This window comes from Aptenodytes patagonicus, chromosome 2 (genome assembly GCF_965638725.1).
Source record: "Aptenodytes patagonicus chromosome 2, bAptPat1.pri.cur, whole genome shotgun sequence".
Classification (NCBI taxonomy): Eukaryota; Metazoa; Chordata; class Aves; order Sphenisciformes; family Spheniscidae; genus Aptenodytes; species Aptenodytes patagonicus.
Window position 1 is genome coordinate 135,320,736 of NC_134950.1, and position 22,931 is coordinate 135,343,666.

Sequence of the window (22,931 nt, forward strand, 5' to 3'; positions counted from 1 at the left end):
AATGCAGCAGGAAGTTTTATTTCTCATCTGATTTTTTTGTTTGTTTTTCAGGTACACCACCAGACTCATGTGAATCTTGCCTAATGGAATTGCTCAGACTTTCACTGCTGTAAAAGAGGAGGAGATTTGGATTCTTGATAGTTGGCACTGAGAGACTACTCACTTACTGTAAGTCAGTCTTCCTTATATCATGGATGTGGTGCCCTCCCTATAGGAAAGCAGAAGTTAAATTGATGTGGAGCTTGTTTCAGCCTAGAGGGGGCATGATGAAAGAAGCTACATAAGAAGCTTCTTGCTATGAAGAATCACTCCATCAATGGAGGATGGGAGAGGACTGTAGTATAGCTGGCATAGAGGCAGGACTTGAATCCTCTTTGGGGATGATACATTGTGTTTAATTGTACATCTAGAAGAAGAACTGAAGGATGTAGCAAGGAAATGGAATAGGTAAACTTGAAGTTGTGCTAATGTAACCTTATATTCTGCTGAGATGAGAGTAATTGTTCAAAAATACCTCAAAGCTGTGTTACTTTTGAGGGAACTGGAAAAAATACTATTTGTTGGGTTGTACTGTGTTTGGGTTCCCTTTAATCTTAGGCTTTGGGGCTTCCACTGGTCACCTACCACGTCAGGAAGGGACTCTTTCACCCGTTGTGCCATTGAACTCTTTGTGGTTTGTCTCATTCTGAAATGCTCTCCATAGACTGCAGCCAAAGATAGGACTTTGGCAAGGTTGAGATCATGTTACTGGTGATATTGAAAAACTTCTCATGTTGCTAATGGGTATGTTTTTTGCCTGAGTGTTCACTAATTGTGAGACATATCATTAGGAGGAAGTTCTGTCCCAAGTCATACTGCCAGCGTTTGTTGCACTTGTGGCGTTTTACCTTCTCTGATAGCATGTAAATGTACTCACAGTGCATCCTGAATACTTAATTTCTTGTTTGGGGTAGGGATGTTGATAATGCACTCGAGCTGCCTGGCTAGCTGCTTGTGCTGCATTTTAGCTTTTTTTTTTTAAATATATTCTTGGCCTTTTTAACCTATAGGTATTAAATTAGTATTATAGGGCACATAGGACAGGTAGGATGTTGTAGGTCTTACATGCATATAACTTCCATATTTGCTTGCAGTTGTGGAAGGCTGGATGTTCTGAACTGTGCAGTTCTTAGTCCTGCGATCTGTATATAAACTAATGTTTTGAAATTAGTGTTAACAGGCTTACATGGATCTTTCACCTGTAAAGCAGAATATCGCACTGCTGTTCTGCACTAATTTCCCATTGTACTTACATCTGTGTTTGTGTAGGCTTAGTCACTGCTTTAAGCTTGGTGAATTCTTTTAGGTTTAATTTCTTACAGTTTCTATTGTGAGTATGTAAAAGGTATCGCTAGCTGTATATTGCCTAGTAGGACTTACTTTCCTCTGGAAAGCTGGAGATGGGTCATGAAAACTGAATTATGTAGCAGGCACAAGGGTTGAATCTTTGCTAGATGTGGCTGCTATAAAGCACATTAACATCCATGTGTGTTTTCAGCTTCTACAAATTAGAAGCTGAAAAAGAGTCAGAGGAGGAGAGCAAGGAGTGGAAAATACTTCTGCTTGGTAGAAGTAGGTACTGCCATACTGCTACAATGGGCTGTCTCTGGGAGGTGCGCAGTTGCTATAGGATCCTTTTACCTATGCAGATAGCAGAGTTTATCAAATACTGTTACAAAATAGTTAGCTGATTATGTTGGGAAGTTTTATGTTTAAGTAGCTGTCACGGTTTAGCCCCAGCCAGCAACTAAGCACCACACAGCCGCTCGCTCACTCCCCCCTGGTGGGATGGGGGAGAGCATCAGAAGAGTAAAAGTGAGAAAACTCGTGGGTTGAGATAAAGACGGTTTAATAGGTAAAGCAAAAGCCGCACACCCAAGCAAAGCAAAACAAGGAATTCATTCACTCCTTCCAATCGGCAGGCAGGTGTTCAGCCATCTCCAGGACAGCAGGGCTCCATCATGCGTAACGGTTACTTGGGAAGACAAACACCAACTCCCCAAACGTTCTCCCCTTCCTTCTTCCCCCAGCTTTATATGCTGAGCATGACGTCATCTGGTGTGGAATATCCCTTTGGTCAGTTGGGGTCAGCTGTCCCGGCTGTGTCCCCTCCCAACTTCTTGTGCACCCCCAGCCTACTCGCTGGTGGAGTGGGGTGAGAAGCAGAAAAGGCCTTGACCCTGTGTAAGCACTGCTCAGCAGTAACTAAAACATCCCTGTATTATCAACACTGTCGATGACTGTGTTCCAGCAGAAATCCAAAACATAGCCCCGTACTAGCTACTATGAAGAAAATTAACTCTACCCCTAGCCAAAACCAGCACAGTAGCAAAGCAATGTTTCATGATTGTCTAATGACTTTCAAGAAGTTTCTGTGTACTTGGCAGAAATGAATATAGACCTGCCCCACCCCAGTGTGCAATGTGCAGCTATTTTGTTTACACAGGGGGTTCCTGTGGAACAGGTATGTTCATGACTTCACATGGAGTCATGCAGGAAACCTGTGAAAAAGTCAAGCCCTCACTTTGCTTATCCTAATCTTTCCAGTTCAAGAATGTTCTCCATTGAAAGACAATTTTGATAGTTTCTAAAAGGAAGGGTGGTAGATCTACAGGGATACAAAACTAACAGAGTTTGAACAGTTAGAAGAAGGGAATTTTTCATTGCTCCTCTAGTAGCTGTAGCAGAAGGCTGCAATGAGAACTAGTATTTATCTTAACAATATTTTTGTTTTCATACTGACATAGTACCGTCCTGTTGGCATATGTCCTTGGAATGCATTAATACTTTGTAACACCCTTTTTTAAGATATATTAAATCTCATATTAACACGCGGTGTAATTTCACTGAATAGCTCTATGTCTTTGAAAAAGGAAAGAAACAGTACTTGGTGCTCAAAGTGAATTCACCTTAAAGTGAAGTTATCTTAAATTCATTTTTACAAAGTTGAACACTGAATCTATGGCCGTTATAGAAGCAGTTTCCATGTTACTGAGCCTTTAGAGGAATTCTTTACTGCTCTCTTGGACATAGGAAACCATAGTGAAGGATGTCATCCTCATTCCTCAATCCTCATAAATTTTATTTAAGAAACTTAGTGGAACCCCTGTGTATTCCTTTGTTGGTATTTTCTCTCAGTTTTGCCAACCTAAAATTCCAAGCTTAGTTCTTCAGTACAAATATGTACATTGATTTTTGTTTTTCTCACTTGGGCTACTGACACAGTAAATCTTGTGAAAGGTATTTAATTTTACTTTGTAAGCTGAATATTGACACAAATGTTAAGAATATTGGCAGCTCGACATTGTCTGCTGGCTCTTTACTAACTGTCTTATAGGAGAAATTCTTTGTACAGAACTAAATTCTGTGCTAAAATACATTGTTTAGTACTTCCTTTGAAGGAAAATGAGGTCAAATCTTAGTGTGCATGTACTTGTAAATGCAAAAAAACCTGATGTGTACAACCTTAGCTGCTCTTTGTGCACAAGCTCATGTCTATGAATTTAAGCTACTTCTCTCAGATGAATTCCAAAGTGTTTCTTGTGGATTTAGTTACAAATACTTGCACTAACTTATTCAATGGATACTAGCATAGGTAGATGTTCCTGCAAAAAAAGAGTGGAGAAGGGGAGAAAAAGAATGTTTGTTAACTTACTGTCTTACTAGTTGCTATTGAAACAAATTAATTTTGTGTCATTTTTTAAGACTAAAATAAACTATACATCTGAGCATCATGGATGGCATCTATGGAAGGGAGGGGTGAAGAAGCAGGATAACTTTACCTCATAAGAGCATAATTTGTAATTTTTTGTTTTAGTGATAGGTACTTTGGTCTTAAACAGGTAATACCTGATTAGACAGGGGAACTGTTTGAAACAACTGGACTGCTGATTTTGTATGATTACAGAATAAAGTCATTTTTAGAATTTGTGTCAGTAGAAATTAAATGTTTGTGAAATTATGAAAAGGTGGATCAAATGTACAGGCACTGTTTCACTAATACAGCGTTGTAAACCAGTCATAGCTTAAATGCATCTTTTGGGGCAAGTTGTCACTTGTAAATGCCAGACGTGTCAGGCTGATGTTGGGCTTGAACGTGGTGTGAAAAGGTTGTGAACTCCTTGGTCCTGTGGTGTCAAGGCCACAGACTGTTCCCCCTGCAGCAGGGACACAATATGTCTCAGACATGAAAATTCAGATCCTTTTTAATAGTTACTGCTTCCTGCTTTAGGTGAGACTCTGAACTTAAGTGCTTGAAGTAGGCAATTAGCATAGCCAAAAGTAACTTATAAGAGAAGATCATGAATCTTGTCTCCTGTTATTCAAACTTTTGATTCTTTACGCTTATATGCAGAGAAAAGTAGCAACTGCTGTGTGTCTTGTCGTTCCAGGGACAATCAGGTTGGTCACTCTTCATTTTAGCAACAGGAACAAATTGCCTGCTTACTGGCATTACAAGGAGGATTTTACAAAGTGAGATTCTGCATTTTGCTTCCAGAAGGTGATACAGATAGTCCAGGTTCTTACCACTGAAAATGTTTCATCTCACTGAGCAGAAGCACATACTTTTCATCTGGAGGTCATGAACTCAGTCAGTCCTTTGATGTAAATCAGCTTTGTGCTTGGAGAAGCCATGAAAACTTGCCCCTCATCTTAAGAGTAGCTCTAAGATACCATCTCTGTCTTTCATGATATGTTTGAACATGTGTTTCCATCAGCCTTATCCCTTTTAGAAGGACTGGGTAACTTCTTCCTGTCTTTGCTTATGTAAACTCTGATCAAGTTGCTTATTTGTCCACCAGGCAAAGAATAAAAATAATGCTTCAGGTATATCAGAAGGCAGAAGATTTGTCGCATTTCAAGGGTGGCCTTAGAAATTTGTTTATGAAGAGCAACATATATGTTGTATAGCTTCAGGGCTCCTTGCTTTCCAGTTGTGCAACAGCAAAGGTTTTGCAGGCAAGCTAATTGTGTGAGAGGGGAAGAGAAGGTTGCAGTTGTTGGTGGACTCCTTTAGTGGTATGGTAATGAGCATGTGGGACTGAATCTCCGATCCTGGCATGTGTAATAGTGAATGAGGTATGTTTTTGGCCTCTAGGGACTGTTTTGCTCATTCACTGACTCCTAGTTTAAATGCCTTATACTCCCATTGCTTTTGGGAAAAGGTCATATCCTCATTTTAATTCATAAGGCAAGTTCTTATAGCAGTAAGTATTTGAAGAAGAAACAAAAATTGCCTTGTTCCTTTAGGTTTGAAGAAGCTTCCTACGCTAAGCAGAAAAATACTATGATTACTAAAGTAGGTACTTTTCAAGGAGAAATAGACTACTTTAAAGATGGAGTAAAATGTTAACAGTATAATTTCTTTAAAGCCACCTGTATAAAGTTCACAATCAGTAGTAATGTGTTCTAATATTGTTTTATCCTCACTTGTTGGTCCAAGCATGTAATCAGTTGTAGATTTTTTTTTTTGGTTGCATATCTTATCAAAGCATATATGAAGGATGAAAAAAGGTCAAACCTGACCAAGGATAATTATCAGTAGTCATTAATAAACAGAAATGTATTTATGAAAATGTAACGTGTTTTGCAATATTTGTTTAATGAGTTTTTTTAAACTTACTGACTTTATGCGTGTGCCGCACACTTATGAAAGAAAACGTCTATTGTGGAGAGACGTGTTTTTTAGCTACAAAACCATAGCAAGAACTTTTGAGAAGAAAAATATATTCTCCTGTCAGCTGAAGTTATGTTGAAAGAACGTTAAGATTCTGGCAGAAAACCAGACGAGGTCTTATCTGGTAGGAAGTACAACATGCTGGCTGGTAACTTGCAGACGCAATAGTGAGCATCAGAGCAGTACAGTATAAAATGATTTTTAAAAGCTTTAAGAAGATTTCAGTGCAGCAGCATGTTTTACTGTAACTTTCACTGGTCTTCCCTTCTGTCCAGATGACTTCTGTGCTTCCATATTTCCTGTAGGAGACCTGGGCTCTGCTGCTGTGTTTTTGGAGGATGGCAAGTTACTAAAGAAAAGGAAAAGTTCTTGATCTAACATCAGATTTCATATGATGCCTTATCTTAAAAAGTACCAAAAATTCTCCTTCTCCCCCCCCCCCCCCCCCGGCTAAGTTTTGTCCATGTATATGTTTGTCTCCAGGAGTTTTTTACTCCCAGTACTCAGATATCTGAACAATTTGACAACTGTCCACAGGTGTGTTTGAATGTACTGCAAGTAGTAGCTTATTTTAAACAGTAGGAATTGTGCTTTCAGAAAAATCAAAGAAATTTAAATTATTATTCTACTTTAGAAGTCTAATACTAAGTGATTAATGAAAATGTTGATACTAGAAAATTGTCCTTCTGTAGTGCAGCAAGTGTTTGGAACTGCTAACAAGCTGTCAAGTGCTACAAAATGAAATCATTTTAATTCTTGGGGACTTTGTCCCCAAAGGTTGATGCTGTCAGCTACAGTAATAGCCAGAGACAGCAGTGCTTACTGTGTTGACAGTGAAAAACGCTGTGTGTGTTTCTGGTTGAGAGCCAGCAATAGAACTTGGTGTTGCTGCTGAGAAGGATAAGGAGGAGTTAAAAAATGCCCTGTCCCTTTACATGTGATTTTAACGCCAACTTTTATTGGGCAGCAACTCTGCTTCTAAAGGCTGAAACTGTTTGTTAATGCTTAAACATTTAATGACGCACCATTCCCTACCTGCTGATCTTATTTTTGTCATCACTGGACAAAATGATATTAACAAGTGGTTGGCAAGGTAAAAGGTACTCTAAGATAAGCTAGTTTATATTTTTACCTGTAATACCTTCCAGCAGCTTTTGAGAGAAAACATTTGGTTCAGGAGAAGTGGAAAAAGCATTCATCGTTTAGCTCAAGCTTTGGGACTCTGAAGAAAGCTGGATTTTCCACGGTATGGAGGGAGACAGGCTGCAAAGTTAAGAACTGAAAAGTTCAGTGGATTTCGATTTGTCATGAGGGTAGTATAAATTTGCAATTTTTCTATGTCTGTAGATGGCTTTCATAGCTAGTAAACTTCTGACTAAATTTAGCGTGTTGTAATGAAATGGGGATGAGAAAATATAAACAGAGCAGACTGTGTTCTCTACCTGTAAAGAGGAAACATGCTACATATCTCTGGTCATGTAAACTAAGGTGATACCGGAAAACTACAGAAGTGTCCCTAAATCCAGAAGAAAATTTTTTTTTTAGTTGGCTTTAATCTTTTTGTATGTTTGCTTTTTATGAAGATATGGAAAGACTGATTCTCATTAAAACCTAGTGAACTATATGTGGATATTTGGTAGTAAATTTAGCTTAGCAAAACAAAGTACTTTCACAGACAGCTGTACATATTTGCTTAATTAAGTAATAATTTATATAGCATCTCATATGTCTAATTGAGATTCTTAACTTTACACTTTTTATTACTCTTGGTATGGTGACTAAGCTGATATTCTGTGTATGATCTGTGGTAGTAAACTGCATTTCCACAGAAATTGGTTAAAATACTGAAAAAGTAATTTTTAAAATTACATTTTAAAGTGTGCAACATACATAGAACTAATTTACGGAACCAGAAATGTACAATTGTACCACTACTGATTTGTTTCTGGTTGTACTTCAGAAGTGTAAAAGCTGTTGCCTTGCACAGTTTCTTGGTATTTTGTTAATTTATTAGGTGAAGAATTAGCAGTTTTTTCAATTCCCATTTGCCTTCCCCCTTTTGAGTGAGCAATATACAATGCTTAAGACTAGGCAGTGTATATTACCTGAAGAAGATGTTGCTATATAAAAGTTCATGTTAACTTTCCAGAGCAGCCTTGATTTGATTCCAAGTGGGTGATAACCAGCTCTTCCTAATTCTATAGTTAGAGTCCCTTTTAAAACTTCCCATTTAAACGTGTGCTGCTTTAATTTGCTTTTTCAATTTAAATCATTTTTAGTAGACTATTGTCTGGAAGTGTAATCATACCTTCAGAAATAAAATTTCGAAGTTAAACATTTTGACAAGATTATTTTTGCTGATCTTTCAGGTTGTCCATAGTGACCACAATTTCAGTATTTCTAATGTTCTGTCATCATCTGGGGTGACAGAATCCACCTGTCCTCTGAGAAACACAGGGGACAGCTCTCCTGTCTCCTTCCTTTCTTTTCTTTTAATGGGAAAGACAACAGGTCATAAAACATGCAAAATCTCTAACTGCCGCACTCTAAATAACAATCAGAGAGTAATTTGCTTCCAATAATACATTTTACGAGGAGTAACTACTAAAGACTTTTAAATCAACGCTGGTTAAACTCAGGTTTTATGATCTGTAGTGTTGTAGTTCGGAAAAGGTATTAATGAATGCTCATCATTCTCTTTAAGTAAACATAAAGGAATGAAAATGTAAATAAAAATGAGTGTTTTTCTACAGCAGACCACTAAGCCTGGAGAATTTGTTGCACATGCTGTATCTTTGCTGTATGACCAACTATATAAGTGTTCACATCTGTGTCTGAAATACTGATAAACTTTTCTGTTTGGTTCTCTTATAAATCAGTTCTTGACAGCATGCATTTTTATTTTTATTTCACTCGCTGTTGGGGGATGTATTGGAGAGAAGAAAAGGGAAGCCAGCAGTGGGTGAGGGAGGACTCTGGCTGGCTGTAAGAAAAGTGGGGGTTTTACTGATCCAGTTAAATCCTCTTCTTGGCTTTGTGCAGCATGGGGTCTTCTACAGAAGTAGGCTGTATTGGGCCATTTTCCAGAGAAATGCTTGGATGTATCAAATTTGGAGACAAGGTTTCTTTCCTTACTAGCCCAAATCCTGCTGGGGGTTGGTTAGAGAGTGAGGGAGTGCCTCTTTTCAAAGTCATCACATGACCAGCAATTCCAAATTTTTTGAAAGTCTCCTAAATACAAAATTATTCTTCCCTCAGGCCATAATTCATGCTTTCACTTAAACACTGAATCTAGGCGGCTATTTGTTCTATCTGGCCAAACTGTAGTTTATACTTTACCCTTAAAAGTTTTGCATACGGTTTATGGTTTGGTTTTTTTAGTGCCATACAGTTCTCAAGGAAATCTAAAAGAAAACACTAATAAGAGGTGGTAATAGCTAAATAACAGCTGTTAAGGGCATGAGTCAGCATCTTCCCTTGCAACTGCCTCCCCCTGCAACTTGTGAGTTTTCTGTCTAACCTGTATTTCCAGGCTCCTTGGTGAAGGAATGCTGGTGACCAGTGTGCAGGGGCTGCCGCGATGGATGTACTCTGTGTTTCTCTTTGCCTGTCTCTGGCACTGGTCAGTACAAGATGCTATGGAGGAAAGCACGCCAGTCCTTACCCTGAATAGTTATAAAACACTTGCCCTTTTGTCAGACCCTTCCTATAATCTTCATCAGGGTGACTTATGATGTGGTGTGAAAAAGGCTGTCTTTAAATTGTTTTTTTAAGTTTATAGAAATTGCACATTCTATTCTAATAAGTGTATACCTTGATGGTGTACACGAAGCTAAATAACTTTATAGGGATTGACTTTAGATATATTTGGCAAAAATAAGTCTGTTTTCAGGGGTGGTGTATATTACTTCTACTGGCAACAATTGCCATGACCTAATGTATCAGCTTGAAAAAATAATGCTCATTTCACTTAAATAAAAAAGTGAAACTACAAAAAAGAAAATCCCCAAACACCAAGCTAAAGAAAGCAGTGACTGTAGTGAACTGTAACAGCTGCAATAACAAAGTTGGCCCTTGAAATGAAAGGGGGGGGGGGGGGACTAAACACCCCTCCAGTGAAGTAGCTTTACACTGTATCATTAAATCTCACTTGACAAAATTGAGATGTCTTGTTCAAGACACTTGCAGTGAGAAACTTCATTTTTTCATTTGAGGCTGTTCTCTTCCCACCCCCAGAAATGCCTGCAATCTCTCACTGGTTTTGGCTGTGTTCTTCAGTTTTTCTCCCTGCAGTTGTATTTCATGTGGAAGACTTTTGAACAATATCACAGAAGTATTTGTCAAAAGAAGAACCACATAACATTCCTAAATACTGAGTATCTTTCAGATTGTCAGTATGTCAAAACAGTATTACTGAAATGAGCTGTGCTTTAGTAAAAGCAAATGTGTTGGTAGGAGGGTGGCACCATGCATCGATAGTGATCATCTCTGCATGGCAGTGGGAAGTACAGAGGACAGTATGGCTGAAAGATGGAGAGGACAGTGACTAGGAGCTTCAGGGAAACATAAGGAATGAAAGAAAGGAGTGATAAGAATTTCTTACAACTTCGCATTTCTGCACTTAAAATCAAGTATCGGGCTTTGTATAATACATGTATCTTTCAAAGCAGAAGTAGAAAGATGTTTTCAAATCATGAACAGATTTCAGGGTTCTGTAAAACATAACCAGGCTAAAATATTATTTCTAAATGTATTTCATTTTATTCCTGTCAGCGTTGTCTTGGCTCTTCAATATTTTTGAAAAAGCAAATGTAAAGGTTTTGAAAACCCTCATTAAGACTGAAATGCAACTCAATGTACATGACTATCACAGTTTTCTTCTTTTCTTTGAAGTCCTAATGGAGGAGGATATAAATACCTCTGCAAAGTTATGTTGGTCAAGGTACAGGTTATTTAGTGTGCATCTGTTTAGGCAGATTTTAATATTTTGGGATTTATCTTGTTAGCATCTTCAGACTTGGTTAAATCATGACTAGCGGCACAAAATTTGAGGAAATCTTTTGAAGTGGAATCTTTGGCTACAAGCTGGAGGCCCTTTTAATAGTGGCTTGCAAGGGATATGGAGCTACTAACACTGTCTTTTGCCTGGATGTCTGGCTGTGTGTGGGATGCTCCAGCTGTGCTGTTAGGCTAGTCACCTGTGGGAAGATAAATTCATGTTTTTCAGTTACACAACTATGCATCACATTTTATTTAACTTACAGCCCAGAAGTCTGACCACAACATGCCAGATATGATGTATGCATTTAAAACACAAAGGCATTGTCATAGGAAAAAACAATCTGCACGTTTAGACTTAATTAAAAAAGATCATTAGCACTTGAACCAGGTGATAGCATGACTGTAGATGTACGTATAGAAAGCATGTATATAAATATGCATATACTCTGCATAGGCATTGGAAATAAAGCAGCTTTATGACCAGCAAGAATTGTGGGTTTTGCCATGGAAGGTGCTGCAGAAGTTCTTAGCCTGATAAATGGAATACAGCTGCTGAAGGTGTATTTGGTAGAGAGGAAGGCTGTGGTCCACCTGCGTCTCCCAGGCAGGTGGCATACTGATGGATCTGAGTACAGTGGCCACCTCAGAAAGCACAAGTGATGCGGGTGTTGAGTGAAATGTCCGGATCTGTTCAGACTCTGCAGTGACTCAGAGCTAGGGGGCTTCTGCCTTAGCTTCCAAATACACTCTGTTGTGGGGCTAGTGTAATCTAATAGGCAGTGACCTTTAATTGTCCTTCAGCCTTGCAGCATCAGTCTGCAACTGCCACAATTGAGTATTAGTCAGTAAAATTCCCGTCATTAAGCTGGAGTCTGAGTACAACAGGCCATCGTTCTTCTTTTTTTAGGGATAGCTTTATTTGAGGTCTAACAAAGTGTCCTTAGCAAGGTCTTTGCTTATTTAGCTGGTGTGAATCAGAATAGCATGTTATAAAGTTCAGGGTAAGGAAGATGTACCTTCCTCTTTATGAAGAATTTTTTATTGCTGTCACAAAAGAAGTACTTATATTTCTGTATGCGTTTGTATTTCAGAGTACTCTGAAATGATTGTGAAAACCAGCATTGCTGATTTCTATTTATTTATTTCTGTTACCAGTGGTGAACAAGTCCTGATTCGGTATGTTACAGGGAAGATCAAATGGAAGGCTTTTTAGTGGTTTTGGAGAAATCGTGGTGACCCAGTTTGAACTGTTTGCTTTCACATGATTTATTTAATTTGCTACCTGTGAAATATCCTGTTTCTGCACACGTGGACATGAATGCGGATTACTCTTAAGTGGATGTTGTTGAAGTGGATTGTTGTTGAAGGGGGGGAACATTGTCACTGAGGATGAGGAAAAGGCTGAGGTACTCAATGCCTTCTTTGCCTCAGTCTTTAACAGGCAGACCACTTATCCTCAGGGTACTCAGCCCCCTGAGCTGGAAGACAAGGACGGCGAGCAGGATGAACCCCCCATAATCCAAGAGGAAGCAGTCAATGACCTGCTACACCACCTGGACGCTCACAAGTCTATGGGGCTGGATGGGATCCACCCGAGAGTGCTGAGGGAGCTGGCGGAGGTGCTCGCCAAGCCACTCTCCATCATTTATCAGCAGTCCTGGTTAACGGGGGAGGTCCCGGACGACTGGAGGCTTGCCAATGTGACGCCCATCTACAAGAAGGGCTGGAAGGAGGATCCGGGGAACTACAGGCCTGTCAGCCTGACCTCGGTGCCAGGGAAGATTATGGAGCAGTTCATCTTGAGGGCACTCACAAGGCATGAGCGGGACAACCAGGGGATCAGGCCTAGCCAGCACGGGTTCATGAGAGGCAGGTCCTGTCTGACCAACCTGATCTCCTTCTATGACCAGGTGACCCGCCTAGTGGATGAGGGAAAGGCTGTGGATGTGGTCTACCTGGACTTCAGTAAGGCCTTTGACACTGTCTCCCACATCATTCTCTTAGAGAAGCTGGCGGCTCACGGCTTAGACAGGTGTACTCTGCGCTGGGTCAAAAACTGGCTGGACGGCCGGGCCCAGAGAGTTGTGGTGAATGGAGTTACATCCAGTTGGCGGCCGGTCACGAGCGGTGTTCCCCAGGGCTCAGTTTTGGGGCCGGTCTTGTTCAATATCTTTATCAATGATCTGGATGAGGGGATTGAGTGCACCCTCAGTAAGTTTAGAATTGAGGGTAGGAAGGCTCTGCAGAGGGACCTGGACAGGCTGGATCGATGGGCCGAGGCCAACTGTATGAGGTTCGACAAGGCCAAGTGCCAGGTCCTGCACTTCGGCCACAACAACCCCATGCAGCGCTACAGGCTTGGGGAAGAGTGGCTGGAAAGCTGCCTGTTGGAAAAGGACCTGGGGGTGTTGATCGACAGCCGGCTGAACATGAGCCGGCAGTGTGCCCAGGCGGCCAAGAAGGTCAATGGCATCCTGGCCTGTATCAGAAATAGTGTGGCCAGCAGGAGTAGGGAAGTGATCGTGCCCCTGTACTCGGTGCTGGTGAGGCCGCACCTCGAATCCTGTGTTCAGTTTTGGGCCTCTCACTACAAGAAGGACGTTGAGGTGCTGGAGCATGTCCAGAGAAGGGCAACGAGGCTGGTGAGGGGTCTGGAGAAGAAGTCTTATGAGGAGCATCTGAGGGAACTGGGGTTGTTTAGCCTGGAGAAAAGGAGGCTGAGGGGAGACCTCATCGCTCTCTACAACTACCTGAAAGGAGGTTGTAGCGAGGTGGCTGTCGGTCTCTTCTCCCAAGTAACTAGCGATAGGACGAGAGGAGACGGCCTCAAGTTGCGCCGGGGAGGTTTAGATTGGATGTAAGGAAAAATTTCTTTACTGAAAGAGTGGTTAAACATTGGAACAGGCTGCCCAGGGAAGTGGTGGAGTCCCCATCCCTGGAGGTATTTAGAAGACGAGTAGATGAGGCACTTAGGGACATGGTTTAGTGGGCATGGTGGTGTTGGGTCGATGGTTGGACTCGATGATCTTAGAGGTCTTTTCCAACCTCAATGATTCTATGATTTTAAGTATCTCGCTGCTTGCTCAGCTGAAGAAAAGTCAGGCCTGCAGCATCCCTGGCATTGGTTCTGAATATAAAAAAGCCAGTGGTTGATTATGTACAAAATGTAAATTGTCGTTCTGCTCTGTTCAGATATAACTAATGTGTGACTTAATTTAGATACGTTAGCTGAGAATCATTACATTGACATGGGAAGAAATGCATTTGTTGCATGTATTTACTTTCTCATGCTTAATGCATAACGTCCAGCTTGACAATTCCTGCACTTGTTGGTGAGTTTAAGCCTCTTAAATTTGCTGTATAAGGTGGTTAAGCTGCTGGTTTTAACTTCTAAATGCCTCATGCTTTTTTCCATGTCCTCGCTTAGCTCTAGAAAAGTATTCTAGGCACAGGGAGTGGGGCAAGGAGGAAGATGGAGAGAGATGGAGCTGTGAATGTACGAACTGGCAACAGGAGATGTGAACTCTGTTTGAGCAGTTTGTGGAGTCCCCAGGAAAAAATAATATAAAGTCAGATCCCTTTGTACAAGGCAGCAAAAACAGTGTGTTGCAGCATTTACTGGAAGCTCTAATTATTTTAAAGCACTGTATGCTGGAATTGCATAAACAACCCACAACAGCAAATGACAGACTCTTCAAAATGAGTTGCTGGACGCCATAGGGAGTAAAGACAAACTTACATCCAGTTTTTGGGAATGATACTGAATTTTTTGATAGGTTGGTGATGGTGATAGGTCAGAACTTGAATGGCTGGGAAAGCTATCATTTATGTGAAAGCAAAATGTGAAGTGTGAAAGTTTAATGTGGTTTTGGGTCAGTCTAAATGAACTGCACTTTAGGGTGGGTGTTTTGGGAAGCATGAAGATGCAGTCAGCTTTCACTGGATGCCAGAGCCTGGCATGTGGCTCACCATTTGTTCCACTTTGAAAATCTTTGTTGAAAAACCTAATGGTGCTGAAAGGAGAGAAACACAAGGAGAGAGACCAGAATCTTTTTCTCCAAGTAATTCGATAACTTTTTTGTACTTGACACAAATATAAATTATTTGGATTTTAATGTGTGGGCTTCCTAAATGAACTGGCATGCAGCTCTAACAGCATTTTAATTCAATTTACCAAAATGAAGAGACAGAATACAACACCAGGTGCTCAAGAAATGTGTCGTGTTGTGCTATACTCTGTATTTCTTGACTTTTACCTTTTCACCCATTCAGCATAAGCGGTCTATTCCTAAAATCGTCTCTTTAGGTGATGCAAATGATACTGGAGTGTTACAGGAGATCCTGCTTGCTTTGTCACTTTATTTTATTGTTTGGTTACTGACTTGAAGCAATGATCACCTTCACTGTTCGTCTGCCTAACTGGTATTATAAAATCATACTAGAGAACAATCTGTCAATCATCTCACTCTGGGAACAATGTAGGAATAGCTTTAACAACAACTATATTATTCTCCAGATTAGTGCAAGTCTTCTACTCTGGAAGATCATTATAACGAGGGACATCAGGGGGCTGGCTGGTCCTTCAGTCAAAATAGGAATGGTTTGTCCTTTTGAGTCTCTCTGTATGTGCAGGCTTTCAGAGTTTTTTTAGGAAATCAGATGTGTGTGTGTGGTACTTTTCCTGACATCTTTGTGTTGCTAACCACAAAATGCAGCTCAAATTTCGTCCATGAATAATTTGTTACATAGAAGCCCCCCTCTTCTACTCCAGGAAAGCCTGTAAGTCTTTCCAAAAGGATATTTTTGCAGCAGTCTCTCCATTGCACATGAAGTGAAAATATGCTCAAACTACCTTGCTCTTTTCCACAGATGCTGATGAGCAGTCAGGGGAGTTAGCATGCCCGAGAACTACAGTCTGAAATAGGAGCTGGGGGACTGCCGGCTCCCACAGCCACCTTGCTTCTTTGCTGCTAGGACAGACAGTTGAGTTATCTTCTTATTTTTGAGTACAGAAGAGAAGACTGGAAAACTGCAAATGCTGATGATGTAACTTCTCCAAATGTAATCCTTCCAACTGCCATCGGTCATTCCAAGATTTATCTTTAATGTGATATTCCATGTAAATCCTTGTTATTTTGGAGTAACAAAAGTAAAAGATTGGAATATTTTTGATGTATTTTATGATGTGCTCTTAAAAACAGTATGACATAATGCTTAGTAGAAAAGATTGGGTGCATTTTATATGGAAATTTTAAATTCTCTTGACTTAAATTATCATTCACAGTAATTTTTTTTCACATTCCTTCTCCAGGTCTTCACTTTCTGCATACATTTAATTTTTCTACCTTTTCACAATTAAATGCATAGAACAAAATAATGAAATTCAGTTCAATGGTTGTGTTTTAACTGTCTGTATGGCACAGGTGTATTCTTTCTAGAAGAAAGTGTGAGTTATGAAAATGCTTTAATGTCTGCAAACTTCAAGCTTTGTGGTCAAGACTTGATGAAAACTTTGAAACTCTATGTACAATCTTGAGCAGCCTTTGAAAAGACAATTTTTATGTCAAAAGTGCAATTTTATGGCATAAGCTTTTTAAAGGTGTGTTCCTCCTTTGTGTTCTATGTTTTACCATGTAAAAAAGGTGTACTTGAATGAGTTTCTCGGACCTTTTATCCTAAAAGTATCATTTGCTGGCAAAATTGTGGAAAACAGTCAGTGAAAGATGAATATTAATAAAAGTCAAGGAAAAAATATGTAGGTCAGCATGGGTGAAGTGGGTATGACTGCCATCTGATAAGAAATTAGCTTTCACTATTGTTTCCTGCAACTTCATATGTTATTATTTTAGTCATATATTTATTAAAAATAAAACCCCTTTCTCTAAGAAATTGCTTTTTTCTATTTTCCTTTTCAGAAATTCATCAAGTGCATTATATGAAAAATTGTGGAAAATGTCTTGTTAAGTATGTCAGGATGCTGATGTTTATGCTGCACTACTCATAATTAACTGCAGGTTTAATTTATTTTTGTGTTCTAAGTCCTGATGTTCTAGAAAGCCACAACCATATGCCAGCATTTTAGAAACAAGCACAAAAATGATGAGAGGTTGGGAGGAGAGTAGAGAGATAGAAGACAAAGACTAAAAATGGTGGCACTCTTCTAATATTAAGCAGTTTAAGGAGAATCTACATCACTTGTAAACACTTCTGTTTATTGTTGCTTTTATAGCCTATAATTAAAATCCAGTTGTTAGTTGCAGTTCAAGTATAACCAACCTCAAAAATGCTGTGAAGCGACCAAGAGGCTAGACTGCACACATTATAAAACTCTTCACGTTGTTGTCTGCTGTCTCTATAGCCTGTTTACAGTGACTGGAACTGAAGTAAAAAATGAGAGTACTTGTTAAAAATAACACATATGGATTGTTAAGTTGTAGCACCCTTTCACTGAGCTCAAATCAAATCATCTTTGTAAATTATTCATTCTTTGATATAGCTGAGGCATCCTAATTAAAACCTTCCATCTTTTAAACCTCTAAAAATGCTTGAGAATAGGGGTGTAGCTGAAGCTTTTCCTAATTATGCGCAGTTTCTTTTGGTTTTAATTTAAATTCAAATAGAAAGCCGGTAGCTTGCACTAACCTGAATCTAAATGTAAGACTAGGGACAGAGTATCTTTTTCAGATATGTCTGGATCAGTTGAAAATAATACTGCTTCCACTTTCTTGCCCACAAGTTGGTGATGACCATTCCTGCGTTTTGGCCAAAGCAAAGTATGTGAACTACCTCCTGTGACAAATGACTCTCCGCTGAAATGAATTAGGGAGGGCTCTGGTGATTTATTTATTTATTTATTGTCAGGGGAACTACTGATCTCTAGAAAAGGGACAGTAACAAATTGCTTAGGAGCAAGAATTTCATTAACTGCTTTGGCAGTTTTAAAAGTGAATATGAATTTGAGCTCTAACCTTTCAGTGGAGGCACTGAGCTGCTACTGAGTCCCATAAAAGTTCTCAGTGGCTTTGTATTAACTGAGCTCTATTGCTGGAGACAGGCCATATTTTTACATTGGGATGTCATACTGTGGTAGACTTGTATAAACAAATTTAGTGCATTAAAACTCTATACATCTTCCTTGTTCTGGGCTGTCTGTAATAGTGTTAAATTATTCAGTCTTAATTGAAGCTTTCCTTTTTGGCCAATCTCCTAACTTGCTTTTAGATTTTGTTCCGTTGTAGCTAGGCAGCGGCAGGACAAGATCTGACATGAAAGCACTCACTCTGAAATGGACCTTCTGTTCTTCCTGAGCATGGTTGCTGCTTCTGCAGCTTTGTGTTCACATTCTTCGTTTTTCAAGGTCAAAAGTTCTTTTACCAGCTCTGTCCAAGTAGAGCCTCTAAGGTAACCCTAGCTGTATTTGGCTTCTCCTCCAGAACTTGAGGAGGTGGTGGTGGGGTTCTATCATTTGAGGTGGGGAGAGGATCCCTTTTATGGTCTCTCTTCTGCTCAAGAGTTACCCTTTTAACCTAGTCGGAGGCCCTCATCTCTAGCTTGCATCTTTTTTTGGCTGACCCAGCTATTGTGGTTGATACTTCCTTATTTCATATTACTTAGGCAAAACATTGCATGTAATCATTCAGATTTATAATCTGGTTTCCCGCATCTTGCATATCTCTGCTTTAGGTCTCTTTCAGTTCATCTTTATCTTATGCCATGAGGATAATGTTGCAGAAAACCTGATCCGTGGAACCTCTTTCCTGGTTCCCATTATCAAGGTGTTCGTTACAATCATAAATATGCATGGATTTAAGACCAACTGTAATGTAGACTCTTCCAAGAGCATGGTTCACTCCATCTGCATCTGCTTCTCATGATTCTTGACACCTGCATACATGTACGTGATACGTGTTTCCAAGCAAAGGACTGTTGCAGGCATCGTCCTGTCTGTCCTTGAAGAGCTCCAGCCCAAGCCTTAACATTTTTAATTTTTATTTAAAAGAAACATATTTCTGTGTACACTTTTTTCTTTATATTTGCTTTTTTTTTTCATTTAAAGCTTGGAGTTAACAAATTCTTAACTTTTGGCATTAACAACAAAAATACTTAGCGCTTGTAGTACTGATTGTCCTCAGTATACTTTATACACGTTGTTTCCTACAACACATCTCTAAAGTGTCAAGGTTTATTCATGCATTGCATGTTCAGACACACAGTGTTGGGAAGTTAGTGGCCCCTTGCCTAAGATGATGTTAGAAAGGGTTAACACTGATGTGCTAACAACTACCTGCCCTCCTTCAGCATACTATGCACCTCTTCAAATGTTTCAAGCTGTCTTCATATGAAAGACCTTCTGTAAAGAAGTAATCTGCATAATATTTAAAACAAAGCTGTAGCTCTGCATTTATAAATACTAATGTTGTAAAGTACACTGAAAAAGGTGTACTGGAATGGACTTGGAGACAGAAGCCTCTAAATATATGGTAAGTCGATCAAGAAGAAATGTGACACTGTCATAACTCATGGTCATTACACTTTAAAGTGTGTAAATGAATTTCTGTGTATACTAGGAAGACCTGAATCTTGTTACCGCAGTCATTAAAGTTAATGGGATTTAAATTTTGAGCTAATAGGCCTGCTTATAAAGGAGAAGCACTAAACATTCTCAAAGGGAAGTGTTATTTCCTTTGTAACTTTCTTCTTTTAGAAATTAAGTGACATACACAAGACATACATGACAATTCCAGTGTATCGTGGAAAAACATATCTGGGAGGGGGACCCTAGGTTTTTTTTTTGGGGGGTGGTGTTTTGTTTTTTTTTTTTTTTTTTTTTTAGAAAGTAGATGATGCCAAAGTGTGAAAAGTAAAACACTACATCAAAGAGGACAAAGCAGGTTTGTTGGAACCTGCCACTCTTTAATGAACATATCTAGCTTTCCTGCATGAGATAAAGGATCTCTGTGTTGTGTTTGCTGTTCACATATACCCCATGACGTTTTTCTTCAGACTTTGGTAAGGATCCTTCCTGGGCCACCAAAACTCTTCCAATAATCCTATTTGCTGCTCTACCTGAAACCACAGGTGATTGGTTTTGGGTTTCTTTCTCCATAGTTAAACCAACTATGTCAGCTGGTTTAATGAAATATATTGCTTGATGTCAGCCTTGATAGATTTATGCATCTCTCAGCATTATGCAGCTTATCAGGTCACAGAGACAGTCTGATTTGAAGTTACGTGAATGCCTTCAATGATTTGACAGGAAAGTGATGTCTTTTTCTTGATGTGCAGGCAGTGTTGTCTTAAGATCTTGAATTATACTACATGCTGGCAGACTGACAGATGTTTCAACGAGAAGGCACTGACTTCCAGAACTAACATTGTGCCTATCAAAACTGAATCTAGGAAAACAAACAGTGTGTATTTCAGTAACATTTTAGCAATAATGAGTGCAGTTTTAAAAAGGAATAGACCCTGAGGCATAGTGGAGTATCTTTGTTTTAGTGAACAAAGCAAAGCTTTAAATAGTAACAGATAGCAGAAAAATGAAAGGCAACCAAGCCCGTGCCAAAGCACTGATGGTAATGTTTCCACTCGTACCAACTCTGGGATGTTATCACTAACAGATGGGCCTTTCCAAGGTTTTTGGTACAGACTAAAATGATACTGCGTGCCTGTTACTTTCCTTACTGAAAATGATAATAAGCTTTCCTCTCTTTTCTATTGCCTGATCATCCTTTGTCTTTTCACTTGTAAGGTCTCCTTTAGATGAATAGCACTTCCGGTGCAAACAGACCCACTGCTTCTTTATTAATTGATCATAGGGAGGGCTGTCAACCTCGATAGCACTGCTGTATGCAGTGTATGTTCTTCCAGTGTAGGATTTGATCACAGCTCAGTAGCTGTTATTTTCTGCTCCATCCTTTTGACAGGGAGACTGTGGACCCCTCTGTTACTGGGTCACAAACCGGTTCCTCCGGTCCCCTGGCTTCTGGCTTCACAGTCGAGTGTCAGAGAGTCATGCTAAGAGCTGGAGGGGGCATGTGGGACCCCATTCAGTCTGGTAGCTCCTGCTAGAGAGCCCTGAGCTGCTAGGCTGTCCCTAGGCAAGGCTCTTTCCGAAAGTGATGGGGGGAGAAGGAGAACTAATTATTTAGGACCTGACTGTGAGCTAGGTCAGTCCTATTAGTTATGATTCTCAACTACGATTAAAAGTTAGGTGGAAAACGTGGTATGACAGCTGACTAACTACTGTAACAATACCGCCATTACTGCATGTATTTTCTGTATTGCTAGTCACCAAGGTTTTTAACATATCTGTCTAGAATATATACCCAGCAAGTTTTTTTATACAAGTGTAATCTATCACAGATCTCCTGGGGGGGTGGAAACAGTGTCAAGCTTACGCATTTAAAATGAATCATGTCATATGCAGTATTATAGTCAGTTTCTATGGTGGATGTGAGGGAAAGGTGGTATTTTTATATATACTTATATTTCAGGATGCCGAGTGACCTATTTCTAAATTTATATAAGATTTTTCTAATATAAGGATTGAATTAATCACCCCAATGGTTAGTGAAACAGCAGATATTTGCTTTGCTTCAGGAAAGTCTGACTAGACTTGATATTGAAGCGTGTTCTTCTTTGATGTCTTTCTTGGGATGTATTCCACTGGATTGTTTCTTTTTTTGTTTTGGTTTTTTGCTTTCTGTATACTGGAACGTACAGGATTTGGTTTCATCAAGTAATGAACATTATATATGAAAAGTAATCTCCTGTTAAGTGCGGTATGTTTGTCGTTTGTCTAGCTTTTTCCCTTTCCCACTGTGTCTGTGTCTCCCTTGATTAGAAAATTAGGAGAGTTTTGTTTGAACTAAATTTTCCTCTTTTGGGTCACTAAAATAGTATGATTTAATTACTACAATAGCCTCCTGAAGGAGGTGGTCTAGATGGAAGCAACTGTTTCTTTGCATCACAGCCTACTTCAGAGAGTAGTATGTGTCCACGGCTAATGAAAGCACCTGCTCAACAGAGGTTGTGATTTGAACAATGTCTAGAGACAGCACCTATCTGATGGAAGGCAGTTCTGAAATACTTCCTGTTACTGTTAGTCTCCCTAAGTTGTTTGAACTTTTGTTTTCGAAGTCCTTCAATAGTATGAACCTTATGGTAATTCAGGAACAGCTAATACTCTCCTCGAAAAGACATCTCCAGTAGTTGTACATGGTGTATTTGTAGTCTATAAATAATACTTTCCTTTTTTGAGCCAGATGAGATACTGGGATAGATTAAACCTGACAATTTGAACTAGAACAGAGAAAGCCATGAAAGCATTACTTGGAAAAGACTGTTGCTTTGTTTATCCAGGTGGATGTGAGTGAATGTAACTTAATAATTTAATAATAGCTACAGAGCAAAGGTTTCAGCATGGATTCTTTTTTAATTCCATGAAAGTCACTCAATGTTGCTTGCAACTCTGATTTGGATTGCTTAGTCCTGTGCTTGCTGTGTCCACGTGACTCTCATCAGGCTTTCTGTTGTTCCTATTCTTCTATCCACAAAACCTGAATTGACTACTGTTATAGAATGAGATGTGCGCTTCCAGTTTTGCTGCTCAAAATCTCTCTTCAGTGTTCTTTCACTGCTGAATCAGCTCTGAAGCAGCTGTGAAGGCTTTATTTTTCTCCCAGAGCCAATACAAAAATAATTGCATCACGTTGATTTTTTTACTGCCGTTTTCTTTTTTTTCCCCTGGATTTTTGCCTGTCGTCTTTTGTGAGATGTGGAAAAACTTGAATTTTGCTGTAAGCTTATTGCTTTGAGAGTTGCAAGAGGTGGATTGTGATACTGAGAGGTTGCTCTGAACCTGTGCAATGTTAAAGGTTCGAGGACAACTCAGGATGGAACTTTTTTTTTAAAAATAGGTCTTCCTGTTGTACATATTATCATATGTTTACATTAGCTTTAAGTGATGTAGAATGATAAGGCTCTTAGTAACAGATGATAAGTAGAGATAAGTGCTGTTTATGGGTTTAGGATGTAGTAGCTATAAATAATATTTGATACTCATGTATTCTTAATTCTTTAAAATGCACCTGGTGAGGTCATTTGCAAAAGTATTCTTGGCCTACTTTTGCTGCTGTTGACTTCATAGCGAAGAATTAGGCCAATACTTAGCACTTATGAAAATTCCTGTCCTAAATTTATTTGGATTTGC

General features: G+C 39.5%; 1 protein-coding gene across 10 annotated transcripts in view; it reads left to right on the forward strand.

Moving 5' to 3' along the window:
- The window catches only part of OSBPL3 (oxysterol binding protein like 3), a 100,512-nt gene that overhangs the window by 20,011 nt on the left and 57,570 nt on the right, over nt 1-22,931 (forward strand). For 9 of the 10 annotated variants that reach the window (XR_012994719.1, XM_076331312.1, XM_076331311.1 and 6 more), the window contains one exon: nt 52-168. The exons of the other annotated variant lie outside the window; for it this stretch is intronic. The gene's annotated coding sequence lies outside the window, so the exon portion shown is untranslated. The remainder of the gene's footprint in view (nt 1-51; nt 169-22,931) is intronic. 10 annotated transcript variants of the gene reach the window in all.